General features: G+C 43.4%; 1 protein-coding gene across 1 annotated transcript in view; it reads right to left on the bottom strand.

Moving 5' to 3' along the window:
• Positions 1 to 13,700, bottom strand: part of LOC121854968 (circadian locomoter output cycles protein kaput-like) — a 312,409-nt gene that overhangs the window by 214,651 nt on the left and 84,058 nt on the right.

Here is a 13,700-nt window from a genome sequence, read left to right as displayed (position 1 = left end):
TGGGTGGAGGTCGCCTGTTGAATGGAAAGGTGGAGGAAAAGGGTGGAGCACAAGGAGGAGGAGGAGACGTGGGTGGAAGAGTTCAATAATATACATAAAGTGGGTGGGTACAGGGTGGAGGTGTTGACTGGAGATAGTGTGGGAAGGGAGAAGGGAGAGGGGAGGGGGAGGGGTTGGGGAGAGGGGATGGGAGGGGGAAGGAGTGGAACAGACTGCACGCTGGTTGACTTCAAATCACAGCATATGTCATGGAATAGAAGGAATTGTCCAAGATATTTGATCACCCTTTTCCGTCCCTCTCCATCTCTCTCCCATCCTCTCCTCTCCCACTACCTCCATCCTTCTCCCTCTACCGCCCTTCCTTCTTCCCTTCCCTTATTCCTTTCCCCTCCCTTCCCTTTCCTTCTTTCCCCTCTCCTCTCCCTCCACCCCATTCCTTCTTCCCTTCCCTTATTCCTTTCCTCTCTCTTCTCTTTCCCCCTTTCCTCCCTCCTCTCCCTCTTCTCCCATCTCCTCTTCCTTCATTTTTCCTTCTGTCTTCCTCCCCAGGCGTTGGAGGGGCAAGAGATTATAAGGGGAGGAGGAAGAGCAGTAGCAGGAGGAGGAGGAGGAAGAGGAGGAGGAGGAGGAGGAGGAGGAGGAGGAGGAGGAGGAGGAGGAGGAGGAGGAGGAGGAGGAGGCGAGGAAAGTGTCATGCAAATATTCAACAGTTAGTGGTCAGAAGCCTACCAAGCTGTATGTTCCTTTACACCAGAGGTCCCACCCCCACTCACGAGAGAGAGAGAGAGAGAGAGAGAAGAGAGAGAGAGAGAGAGACGGAAAAGGAAACAAAAAGAAGAGAAAAGAAAGATGAATAAAGACTAGACGAAGAAATAAATAAATGAAGAAAGAAAGAAAAGACACAAGCAAAATACAGACACAGAAAGAAAGAAAGAAAGAAAGAAAGAAAGGAATAAAGAAAGAAAGATACAACATAAATATAAAGGCACAAAATTTAAAAGAAAAAAGAGATGAAATTGAACATCTGTAAAAAAAAAAACTAGCTTGCCAAAAATCGGTGAAAAATCCGTAAATCTGTTAAAGCGTTAAGCTGAGTTGTGAAAATATTAGATTAGGTTAATTTTAAGGGTAGTTTAATAATCAGGTGAAGTAAACTCAGGTGTCTAATCTTCAGGTAAAATAAACTAGGGTGTCTAATCTTCAGGTAAAATAAACTCAGGTGTCTAATCTTGAGGTAAAATAAACTAAAGTGTCTAATCTTCAGGTAAAATAAACTCAGGTGTCTAATCTTCAGGTAAAATAAACTCAGGTGTCTAATCTTGAGGTAAAATAAACTAAAGTGTCTAATCTTCAGGTAAAATAAACTCAGGTGTCTAATCTTGAGGTAAAATAAACTAAAGTGTCTAATCTTCAGGTAAAATAAACTAAAGTGTCTAATCTTCAGGTAAAATAAACTAGGTGCTCAATCTTCAGGTAAAATAAACTCAGGTGTCTAATCTTCAGGTAAAATAAACTAAAGTGTCTAATCTTCTGCAAAATAAACTCAAGTGTCTAATCTTTCAGGTAAAATAAACTAGGGTGTCTAATCTCAGGTAAATAAACTAGGTGTCTAATCTTCAGGTAAAAAATAAACCAAAGTGTTCAATCTTCAGGTAAAATAAACTGAATGAGACTGAAATCAGCTCTCCTAGTCACATTATTGTCACTGAAACACACCCAACTATTATCTTGCTAAACTCACCTCTTCCTACCTCCTCCTCCTCCTCTTCATTTTCCTCCTCCTCCTCCTCCTCCTCCTCTTCCTCTTCCCTTCCTCCTACTCCTCCTCCTCCCTTCCTCCTCCAGATATAACCCAGACTATCGGTAGAAAAAATGTAACCCCAAAATATAACCTGTTACCTGTCTAAAATGTAAACCGGACCTTCACCAAAACATAACCCCGAACTTCAGTAAAAAAAATTGTAACCCTTCACACCTTCTCCAGAACATAACCCGGAACCTTCACTAGACCCCCCCCCCCCGTGGTATCTGGTCGTCGAGAATATAACCTGGATTTATTGTTCGTCGAGGATGTAACCCGGATTTAGTCACTTAATCTATACCCATTACAACACCCACCCAGTGATTAGGTGAGGTTGACGCCCACCTGTCAGAGTTGAGTGGTTCAGGTAATTTAAAGTAATTCATCTTAGTTTAATATTACCATTTATCTTACGCACAGGTGTGGTGGGGGGGAGGGGGGTATTCATTGGGTGAAATTATCTATAGCAGAGAGAGGAAGACAGACAGACAGACAGAGAGACAGACAAAGAGAGAGACAGAGAGAGGGTATACATAGGCAATACACGTATACAGTTAACCTCAGTCCAGGTAGATTACTCACAACCAGCTGATCAACCAACCAGGTCAATGTATTACCAATGACCCTATGTCAACAAAGTCAGGTGATCCCAAGCTAGATGATTACAGGTAAATACTGAAAGCTAATTATACCGGCCAGGTGAGGGATGTGCTAGCCAACGAGTCTACGTAAACATCAGGTGATCGGCCAGCCAGGTGAGGTAGACGCTACATTAACCAAAATCAGCTGACGTCAAAGCTCATCACTAAATATTCAGTCGATGAGAATGACAAGGGAAAAAAAACAGAAAAAGATTGTGAGAAAGAAGATGAAAGAAAAGACAAGAGAACCGAGAAAGAAAACAGAAGATGAAAGAAAAGACAAGAGAACTGAGAAAGAAAACAGAAGATGAAAGAAAAGACAAGAGAACTGAGAAAGAAAACAGTAGAGGCAGCAAGATAACCAAGAAGATAAAAGTCTGCACACATGAGGATTGTTGAAGACGAGAGAGAGAGAGAGAAGGTGAAGAGATTATTACGGATGAGGTAGAGAGAAAGTCGAGAGAAAGCGAGAAAGATGATCAAGATTTAAAAATGACTCACACCGCACGGAGAAGAGGAGACGGCAGAGAGAGGCGGCGACGTTACTGCGGCAGAGAGAGACGGTACTTCTCCAAGAATACACGTTAAGATGACACCGCCATTACCAGCCCGTGTGCATATCTGAAGATTTACGAGACGGAGAGAAGAGGGGGGGCCATTGGACACGCGAATTGCACCACAAATGTCGAGGCTTCTCTTACTGGGTTCCCGACGCCCTGCCTCCCGTGATAAGTTTTATGAAGTTGAGATGATAACTGGGTCCCTCTCTCTCTCTCTCTCTCTCTCTCTCTCTCTCTCTCTCTCTCTGGACCAAGAATCTTTCCAATCACTGTTGTCTGTGGATTGAAAAGGGGAGGGAGGGAGGGAGAGAGGAGAGAGAGGAAGGAGAGGAAGGAGAAAGGGGGGGTGGATGGAAGGGAGAATGGAGGGAGTATCTCCAGTCACTATTACCTAGAACGTCATTTTACTCTCTCTGGGTGATACCACACACACACACACACACACACACACACTTTCCACCACTAGATTAAGATTAAGTACAATAAGTCCAGCGTCAAAAATTCTCTGAGTCATCGACAGACTTTCAATATATGATAAATTATTAAGAGACTGACAGACAGAAAGACAGACTGGGAGACAGAAAGACAGACAGACTTTCAATATCACCATAAGCTGTTAAGAGACAGACAGAGAGACAGACAGATAGGTTACAGAGTGAGAGACTGTCAGGCAAAAAAAGACTGAAGACACACACACACACACACACAACACACACACACACACACACACACACACACAGACAGAGAGTGACAGACAGAAACAAGGTAAAAAAGACACAAAGACACTACAACAAAACATTCACAAAAAAAAAACACACACACAAGACACACTATCCAACAACACACACACAAACACACACACACACACACACACACACACACACACACACACACACACACACACACACCTCTCCATTCATTATCGACAATGTGACAGAACCTCAAGTGGTATCACGAGTAATATTAAATCTTTTAGGCTATTCAGGGCCTCAGTACAGCCTGCCTGACCCTGGCTGTCACACATCTACAGTTTATCCTCCACAGGGCGTGGGGGTGAGGGTGGGGGTGGGGTGGGTGGTGAGTGGTGGGGTGAGGTGAGTGAGGTGGGGGTGAGGTGGGTGGTGGGGTGGGGTGGGGTGGGGGTGGGATGGGGTCGGGTGAGGTGGGGTGGGGGTGGGGTGGGGTGGGGTGGGATGGGGTCGGGTGAGGGTGGGGTGGTGGGGTGGGGTGGGGGTGGGGTGGGGGGTGGGGGTGGGGTGAGGGTGGGGTGAGGGTGGGGTGGGGTGTGAGGTGGGGTGTGGTGGGGTGGGGTGGGGTGAGGTGGGGTGGGGTGGGGTGGGGTGGGGTGAGGTGGGGTGGGGTGGGGTGAGGGTGGGTGGGGTGGGGTGGGGTGGGGTGGGGTGGGGGTGTGGGGTGGGGTGGGGTGAGGTGGGGTGGGGTGGGGTGTGAGGGTGGGTGGGGGTGGGGTGAGGGTGGGGTGGGGTGGGGTGGGGTGATATATTTGCATACGTCACTAAAACTGTTTAAAAAGCGTCAATAGAAGTCATTGAGGGAGAGGCTAATCGGTACCAGGTGTGTGTGTGTATATATAAAACTCAACTGATGTTTTCACCAAATTGAGATAACATTTAGTTTCTTTTTTTGTTTTAGGTTAGGTTAGGTTAGGTTAGGTTAGGTTAGTAATGATGCTTTTCACTTAAAATTTGTATTCTGACTATATACATGATCAGCACCATATACACTTATCCATATACTGTACACTCCTACACACCCCGGCCACACATGACCAGCATAGAGGATCGAACACCTGGTAATCGGGATATTTTAATCGACACACGTGGCATTAAGTCATCCTTCACCGTAGTGTATTAGGTGTCATAATTCACGAATATATACTCATACATTTACCACCAGCCTTGCCTGACCCAACCTTCATGGGAGGGGGAAGTAAATATTCCATTGGTTCAGTGTAAGGCAGGTCCCAATGCACCAACACTCCTTTACAAGTAATTTCTGACGTTTACTTCAAAAATTAGAAATACCTTTTGTGAGTGAATGACATTTTTGTATTTAAAATTATAGTGGGGGCTTTAAGTTAGTTCAGGTTCTTATAAAAAGGAGAGTTTGCTCTATCTTGCTTTCATTGTGTGTGTTAACTTTACTTTCATTTATAACCCCCAAGTTTTCAAAAGTTAGCACGACGTAGACAAGACCACCACGACAAGATGTTATACGTGCACCTGACAGCAGCTCGACACACGTGGCCGATCAGCTGTTGTCTGTTATGTAAACAATGCGTGGCGCACCTCTCATTCATCCAGCCTCCTACAATAAAATTCTCCCCGGTTGCAGCCAAACATCAATGAACTCACCGACCCGATTCAGTTTTGATGCTTTTAACCGCAAATCCTCGCTTTAATTTCAAGTTAGCTTTCATTTAGTTCATGTGTTTGAGGCAGGAACATCCGCTGCGGTTAGAGTAGTTTGCCAGCAGGGTGGGCGCGCTTGCCATGTGAGATACGGCCAGTTAGCAATGTGTTGGTGCAGTTTGCGCACTCAGGTGGAGTTCCGTTCGGTGGACGCCTGGGTCCCTCCCTGTTTTTTTTGTTTTTTTTTTCGTCGGTGTTCATCCTAGGATTAGAGGCTGTGGAACTATATACCATCCATTCATTCCATATAACAGCAAGTATCCCCCCCCCCCCTTTTTTAATCTCTGTTTTTATCTTATTCTATAAATTAACAATCCTCGGGTTTATAATGTGTTTGTGTACATGATAGAAATAAAAAACTTCACTCGAGATTTCTATTCACAGTATGAACTACAATGCTATGAATTTATCCCACAATGCTGTTCATCCTAGGAGAAAAAACAAAGATTTGTCTCTACAATGCCCTTCTTCCCATCATAAATAAATAAATAAATAAATAAATAAATAAATAAATAAAAATAATTTTAAACGACATAAACCTCACAAACGTTATTAATATACAGTATTTATTTATTTTATTTATTTATTTTTTATTATCATCAAGTTCTTTATCTCCGAGTTTATTCGTATTATTTCCTATTCCTCTTTCTATATTATGCATTCACAGTTCACAGAAATACGCCGTCAGTTGTGGGCGTTCAGTACTGAATTCATATTCGTGGAGGCTAATTGACTTCATTCACTGCTTTCATTTGTTTACTATTCAATGCCCTATTCATTCGTTTATTTTATCATCTTCATCTTTATTATGTTAATTCTTTCATTCATTCATTCATCACTTATATCCTTTATTCCTTCTTTCATTTATTTATCCACTCAATTATTCATTCATTCATCGTTTTTATCCTTCATTCATTCGTTCATTCACAATTTCCTTAATTTACAATTTCCTTCGTCACTTTACTTTTTCCTTCACTCATTTCTCTTTGTCATGAAACCAGGTACTCATTCATTCACTTATCTTTCATACATTCATTTTCATTCATCTCTCTCTCTCTCTCTCTCTCTCTCTCATCATGTTTGAGGTCTCGTGAGGACAAGAGAGACGAGAACTGGACACGAGTACAAGGCCAAGCATTGAGTACGAGGTCAAGCTTCGAGTACGAAATAAAGCTTCGAGTACGAGAGATATCAAGCTTGGAGATGAAGGGTTGAATAACAAGGACAAAACTAGGTGGGGAGGCCAGTGGTCGAGGCCAGTGGTCGAGGCCAGTCATCGAGGCCAGTCATCGAGATCACTGATTAAGACCGATGGAGAACAAACAGACGAGATCAGCAGATGAGGTCAGTGATCGAGGTCAGCAGACCTATGGTGACGAGGCCAGCAGACCTATGGTAACGAGGCCAGCAGACCTATGGTGACGAAGCCAAGAAGACCTATGGTGACGAGGGCAGCAGACCTTTAGTAACGAGGCCAGCAGACCTTTAGTGACGAGGCCAGCAGACCTATGGTGACGAGGCCAGCAGACCTATGAGAAGCCAAGAAGACCTATGGTGACGAGGCCAGCAGACCTTTAGTAACGAGGCCAGCAGACCTATGGTGACGAGGCCAGTCAGTCTCCGGGGCGCCGGCGCAGCCCAGCCAGAGAGGCCAAATTACCCACAATTACGTCCAACTCTGTCATTACTGCGTCAGCGCGCTAGGGCAGCCAACGTTCCCGCACCACACGCACCCTCCCTCCTTCCCTCCTTCCTACCACCCCCTACCCCCTACTTCCGATATTAGCTTCCGTTTTCCGCCGCGACGGGAGGAATCGAAACCTTAATATCCATATTTTTTTTTAGTGTTTCGAGGTGGTAATGGCACCCCCGCGACCTGTCAATCACCCGTCCACCACCACCTCAACCACCTCCCCGTCCCGATGACCGTCGCAGTTGGGGCGTAGACGGAGACCTGCGATGGAGGGAGGGAGAGGGGAGGGAGGCGAGGGAGAGAGAGAGAGGGAGGGAGGGGAAGAGGGACGGAGAGGGGGAGGTGGGCTTCTGTTGGCTAGTCTGAGAGGAGTTGATGTATTCAGTATGTGCGTCTTAGATGGATGGTCCGGCAAGTTGAGACAGTCGGCATTTGCATCACACGGTTAGGTTCCTCCTCCCCCCACCCTCCCCCATCCCCTACACGGACCCTGGGACCTGTTTGTCTCTCGCACGGCTTCTGGCGGCGGAGGCGGTGAAGGAGGATCCCTATACCAGTAAGAGTAAGTTGTTGCCGAGATGTTTATTTTAGTGGATCTCTGTGTGTCTATATGTAGGTTAACACACACACACACACACACACACACACACACACACACACACACACACACACACACACACACACACACACACACACACACACACACACTGTCATTCTCAACGCTCAATCAGACATGACACATCACACCCGTCGGGAATGACACGACCATTCCTGGCCCACAGATGATACATGACACTTGCTCTGTCACTCCTCCTCAGATGTGACACATGACAGCACACTCAGATATGACACTCACTCCGTCACTCTTAGTTTGAGGGTGTGAACTATGCTGAGTCTTTCTGCTTTCATTTACTGACGAAAATTTATTCCCGTTCATTATACGTCAAATATACTCTCTCTCTCTCTTTGTTTCTTCTGTTTGCCTATCTGTCTGGTATTGTTATTCATGTACGTACAATGTGTGTGTGTGTGTGTGTGTGATAGTCGTGTGTGTATAGCAAGTATGTGTGTTCTTGACTATATATAGTGACAAATAATAAATATACAAAAGAGAGAGAGAGAGAGAGAGAGAGAGAGAGAGAAAACAGGAAGCTTTCGCGAGCTGGGAGGACGGTCAGGCTGGGAGGACGGTCAGGCTGGGAGGACGGTCAGGCTGGGAGGACGGTCAGGCTGGGAGGACGGTCAGGCTGGAGTGGACAGGGTAGGCTAGGGTGGAGCAGTGGGAAGGGGGGTAAGGGCAGGCTAGGGAGGTGTACCCAGCTAGGTGTCACTAACCCAGAGAGAGACAAACTGCACTAGATTTTGTTAATTTACTTAATAAGATAAAAACCCCGTCTGGACCTCCTCCCTCCTGGCCTCCTCCCCCCTAACCTCCTGCTTCCTGACCTCCTCCCTCCTCCTTCCTGACACCCTCCCTCTTAACCTCTACTCCTAACCTAACATTAACCAACTTCGATTACTTAACATCAAAAAGTAAACACAGACTTGAAGTTCGTGAGCTAAATCCGGTTCTAGACTTGAGGTTCATGAGCTAAATTTTCCTCGTAAATGGAGATACAAGAATTCGTCCTAATGGATAAATTAAGTTAAATCAACAATAATGACTTATGAAAATGGCATCAAAATTACCCTGTGACTGTACCTTAATACCAGTCATGGGGGGGACGAAAATTAACGTAGGAGCATTTTGTGACTCCGGACCCCAGACCTTAGGGGCCCAGGGTGGACAGGGCCTTAGGGACCATAACACCGACGTATTATGCATCAGTAAAAGTTAATCTGCCGTCTACAAAGACAACTAAACTCAGAGCAAACAACACTGTCTCATTAAATCGGCAATTTGGCCAGAGTCGTACGACCATTGTGCCGGCGCAGACCACAGACAATAATGAGTCCTAATTAACCCTTCCTCGCGGGTCAGTTTCCCACGCCACGTCCTTGCCACGCTGCGGTTATGGCCACTGTCACGGCGCCCGACCTCTACCGCCTTCACGGCCTCCAAATTGTAGCTAGGACCTCCAACACGACGCCAGACCTCCACCAATTCCACGGTCTCTAAACTCTGGCTAGGATCTCCAACGCGACATCGAACCCGACCTCCACCACCTCCAAATTCTGGCTAGGATCTACCTCTCATCGGCCTCCAAAACTCGGGCCAGGACCTTCAAATTCTAAAACCTCCATCGTGACGGCTGAAACCTCCAAGGCTTGAGAGAACTTTCAGGTAATGATAATATTAATAGACTCTCTCTCTCTCTCTCTCTCTCTCTCTCTCGACTCGTCAGATCACGTCATATTCATGTTTGGTCGTAGTAATGATCCTAAATGCAGCCCTTAAGCCCCAAACAGACCCAGTCCCATGTACGTGAGGCGCGTGGGCTGAACACACACACATACACACACTCACACAGTCACACACACACACACACATATTGTCTACGTGTGTATGTGTGTGTGTGTGTGTGTGTACAGTACAGTAAAAAGCCTTTAAAATTATTTACATCAAACAGTATTTTACACATTGTAGCGAGACACAGGTAATACTCTGGAACGAGACAGACAGACAGACAGACACGCTTCGATTCCTGAATAAAACACACGGGTGAATATAACGCATGAGTTCAGTGAGTGTGTTTTGTTAACGCGACTCACATGATATCAGAAAGTGAACGACACACACACACACACACACACACACACACACACACACATGATCCACATAACACACAGAAACACTACATAAAAATCCATTAACTAACTCCATTTACAGGTACAGATCACAGGTAATACAATTCTAATAATAACAACCTAACAATAATTAATCTAAAAAAAATTGACGTCTAATTCAAAAGATATCAATATAAATAATTAAAAAATAAAACCAATATTATCTTCATTATCTTTCGTCTTCTTAAACAACTTCCTATGATAAAAAATTTACACAATAGACTTTTTAGAAATCAATAGTGAGTCGTTTTGTCGTGGTGATGGTTAGAGTTATCAAATATGGATTGAATGACAGACAAACACAAAGAGGCGATTAGATAGATTGCCAAGTTGTGAGTGTCAAGTGTGCGTACGAGGAATAATAGATGAAGGCACTCAACCACACAGGTGTAAAGACAGGTGAGAGAGGGGTGAGGGGGGGTGAGGGGGGGGGAGAGGAGAGGGTGGAGTATTGGAAGTGAGAGGAGGGGGTATAACGAGTGGTGATTATGGAGGGTTGGTACAAGAAATGTTAAAGTAAAGATGTTTTTGATTGAGTACTACAGTATCCCAGAGTACTATATATCAGTACTACCCCTCAGGTACTATATCTAATCCTCTCGAGTACTATACCTAACCCCTCCAGTACCCTAACCAGTACTATACCTAACCCCTCGAGTACTATATCTATATACTATTCAACCTCGAGTACTATATCTAACCCCCGAGTACTATATCTAACCCTCGAGTACTATATCTAACCTCGAGTATAGACCTAACCCCTCGAGTACTATACCCTCGAGTACTATACTAACCCCTCGAGTACTATATCAACCCCCAACTTTCTAACCAGTACTATACTCTAACCCCTCGAGTACTATATCTATACCCCCGAGCCCTCGAGTACTATATCTAACTTATCCTCGAGTACTATATCTAAACCCTCGAGTACTATATCTAAACCCTCGAGCACTATATCTAACCCTCGAGTACTATACTAACCCCTCCAGTACTATACCTAACCCTCGAGTACTATATCTAACCCTCGAGTACTATATCAACCCCTCGAGTACTATATCTAACCCCTCGAGTACTATATCTAACCCCTCGAGTACTATATTCAACCCTCGAGTACTATATCTAACCCCTCGAGTACTAGACCTAACCCCTCGAGTACTATATCTAACCCCTCGAGTGCTATATTTACCGCTTGAGTACGATGTTTTTACTATTTGATTACGACGATCTATATCCTGATGTAAGATGATATTGTACTCAAGGGATTTAGTCACTGCACTCTGGGATTATCATTGTACTCAAGGGGTTAAGCCAGAAAGCCAGAGTTGTGTACATACATGGACCCAGACAGACAGACAGACAGACAGACAGACAGACAGACAGACAGCAAAACAAACGTTACACAGGGACAAGCCACACACACACACACACACACACACACACACACACACACACACACACACACACACACACACACACACACACACACACACACAACACACACCAATCTAAATCAACAACGACAAACAAACACACAAAATAACAAAAATAATGATCCAACCTCAAACAAAAAAAAACCTTTATCAAGGAAAATTACATAACAAAAACAAACACACGAAACAAAAACACCAATAGTGACGTAACAAACACACTTACAATACAAACACACGTACAATATTACCACTGCTTTATTCAGTCATGTTATATTATTCCCAGTGTAAAATATGGTCCAAAATTCCCAAAAGGTTTACATTATAGTTTTTTTTACCTTGTGTCTGTGTGAACATTACTTAACTAGGATGGTTTTAAAACTATATTCTAGAGTTATGTCTAAGAATATGTCACTATAATTATACTGAGAGACTAATTTAAATTGTATATATGTTTATTTATCATTGGCGAAGGGGAACAGAGAGAGAGAGAGAGAGAGAGAGAGAGAGAGAGAGAGAGAGAGAGAGAGAGAGTACTGCAGGCATCAAGGGAGAGTAGGGGAATAAGCGGGCCACAGGTGTATAAATTAATTAGCGACGACAGGTACAGTACAGGTGTCCGGAGTAAGCAACATGATCGAGTACTATAACTTTCTATTATTCTTCCTGTGGATTATATTACTCAAAGACTTATAGTTAATGGATCATAATTTCTGTAAGGCTATTATAGTTTCTAAATTTATAATATCCACAACTTTCTAAATCTATAACTCTCAATGGAGTATATATTTCTAAATCTATTATCCCCTCTTAGAACCCTTAACTTTCTAAATCACAAACTTTCTTTTTTGGGAGGTTTGAGTTATTATGGAATACTTTCAATTATACGTCAAAATATCTATAAATAAACCATTACTTTCCATATCTATAATTATACTTTCTTTCTGCGTCTAAATAATTTATACATCTCTTATATTACTTTCTAATTTTCTAATAGGTTCAAGACTTACAATAAATCAATCAAAACTTTCTCTAACATATTTCTCCCGTGGATATCATAAATTACTTTCTATACCCCAAAACACTTTCTTACTTTCTCTAAATAAGTTACGGACCACATAAATGATTTTTCAAACTCTTTTAACACTTTTTTCTTCTTCTTGTAATCAATTTATGGACCTTTTAAATGACTTTCTTAAATTAATTACACTTTCTTTTCTGAGTTTAGATGAGGTGTAATGAATAAGAGATTGAGGTGCGTAGTGAGATGAGGTGCGTGGTGAGATGAGGTGCGTAGTGAAGTGAGGTGCGTAGTGAGGTGAGGTGCGTAGTGAAGTGAGGGAGAAAGGTTGTGGGGAAGGCGTCTCCTAGGTACAGCTGTGGAGGTCGCGTGTCTGGGTGAGGCTGTAAGTTCTCCTCCTCCCCCATCTCTCCCTCTCTCCCCATCGCCGTCTCCCTATCTCCCACCCACCTCTCCCCATCTCTCCCCGTCTCTTTCCCACCTCTCCCTATCTCCCCATCTCCCCATCTAAAAGTTTTGTCATTTAAGTAGTAATTAGGTGATGGGAGGAAGTGGGTCGAGACGAAGAGTAGTTTGGATGTTAATAGTGATGATGTGTGTGTGTGTGTGTGTGTGTGTGTGTAATTGGGTGTATGTATACTATAATAACCTACATGTAATTTCACCTGAACTAATTCATGATCAATTAACATTTCATCTCCAATTAATTTTCAATTTTAACTCGTAATAGAACAACGTATTTAATTAATGATAAAATAACCACTTAATTTTTGACTAACGGGGAGAAACACGCCCAATGGAGTCAAGTCACTTCAAAATTAATGTTAAAATTGACAGTTTTTAATACGATTTTTTTTAATTCTTAATCTGAGGAGAGGGCGCGGCCGACCACCACCACCACCACCCAACTACTGATTCTGGTGACTAAATAAGTGATGATTCGTGTGATACCTTGGTTGGTTATTCTTCCCACCCACATAGGAGTGATTTGTAGCTCATGAGGTGATTATTTGAAATAATAATAATAGTTACGATATCAATTATAATATTATAGTAGTATTAATGGTGAATAATAATAATAATAATAATAATAATAATAATAATAATAACTAAAGAAGATCATCACTACATCAGGCGGGGGCTCCATAAGTAATAAAGAAGACCCCAGGTTATAAAGAAGAGAGTTAGCCAGGTATTACTGAAGTATGGTGAGCCACGCTTTAGTCCTCCTGTCAAATAAACTACACACTCAACTACGGCGTGTGATGTATGCAGCCACGTCTCACCAATCAGACCGGGGTCCCTTGTGGCTAATCAGAGCGCCTTGGCCCTTCCATTATA

This window comes from Homarus americanus, unplaced genomic scaffold (assembly GCF_018991925.1).
Source record: "Homarus americanus isolate GMGI-L3 unplaced genomic scaffold, GMGI_Hamer_2.0 scaffold52625, whole genome shotgun sequence".
NCBI lineage: Eukaryota > Metazoa > Arthropoda > Malacostraca > Decapoda > Nephropidae > Homarus > Homarus americanus.
The sequence above is the reverse complement of the archived record's forward strand: the minus strand, read 5'-3'. Positions and strand labels throughout refer to the sequence as shown.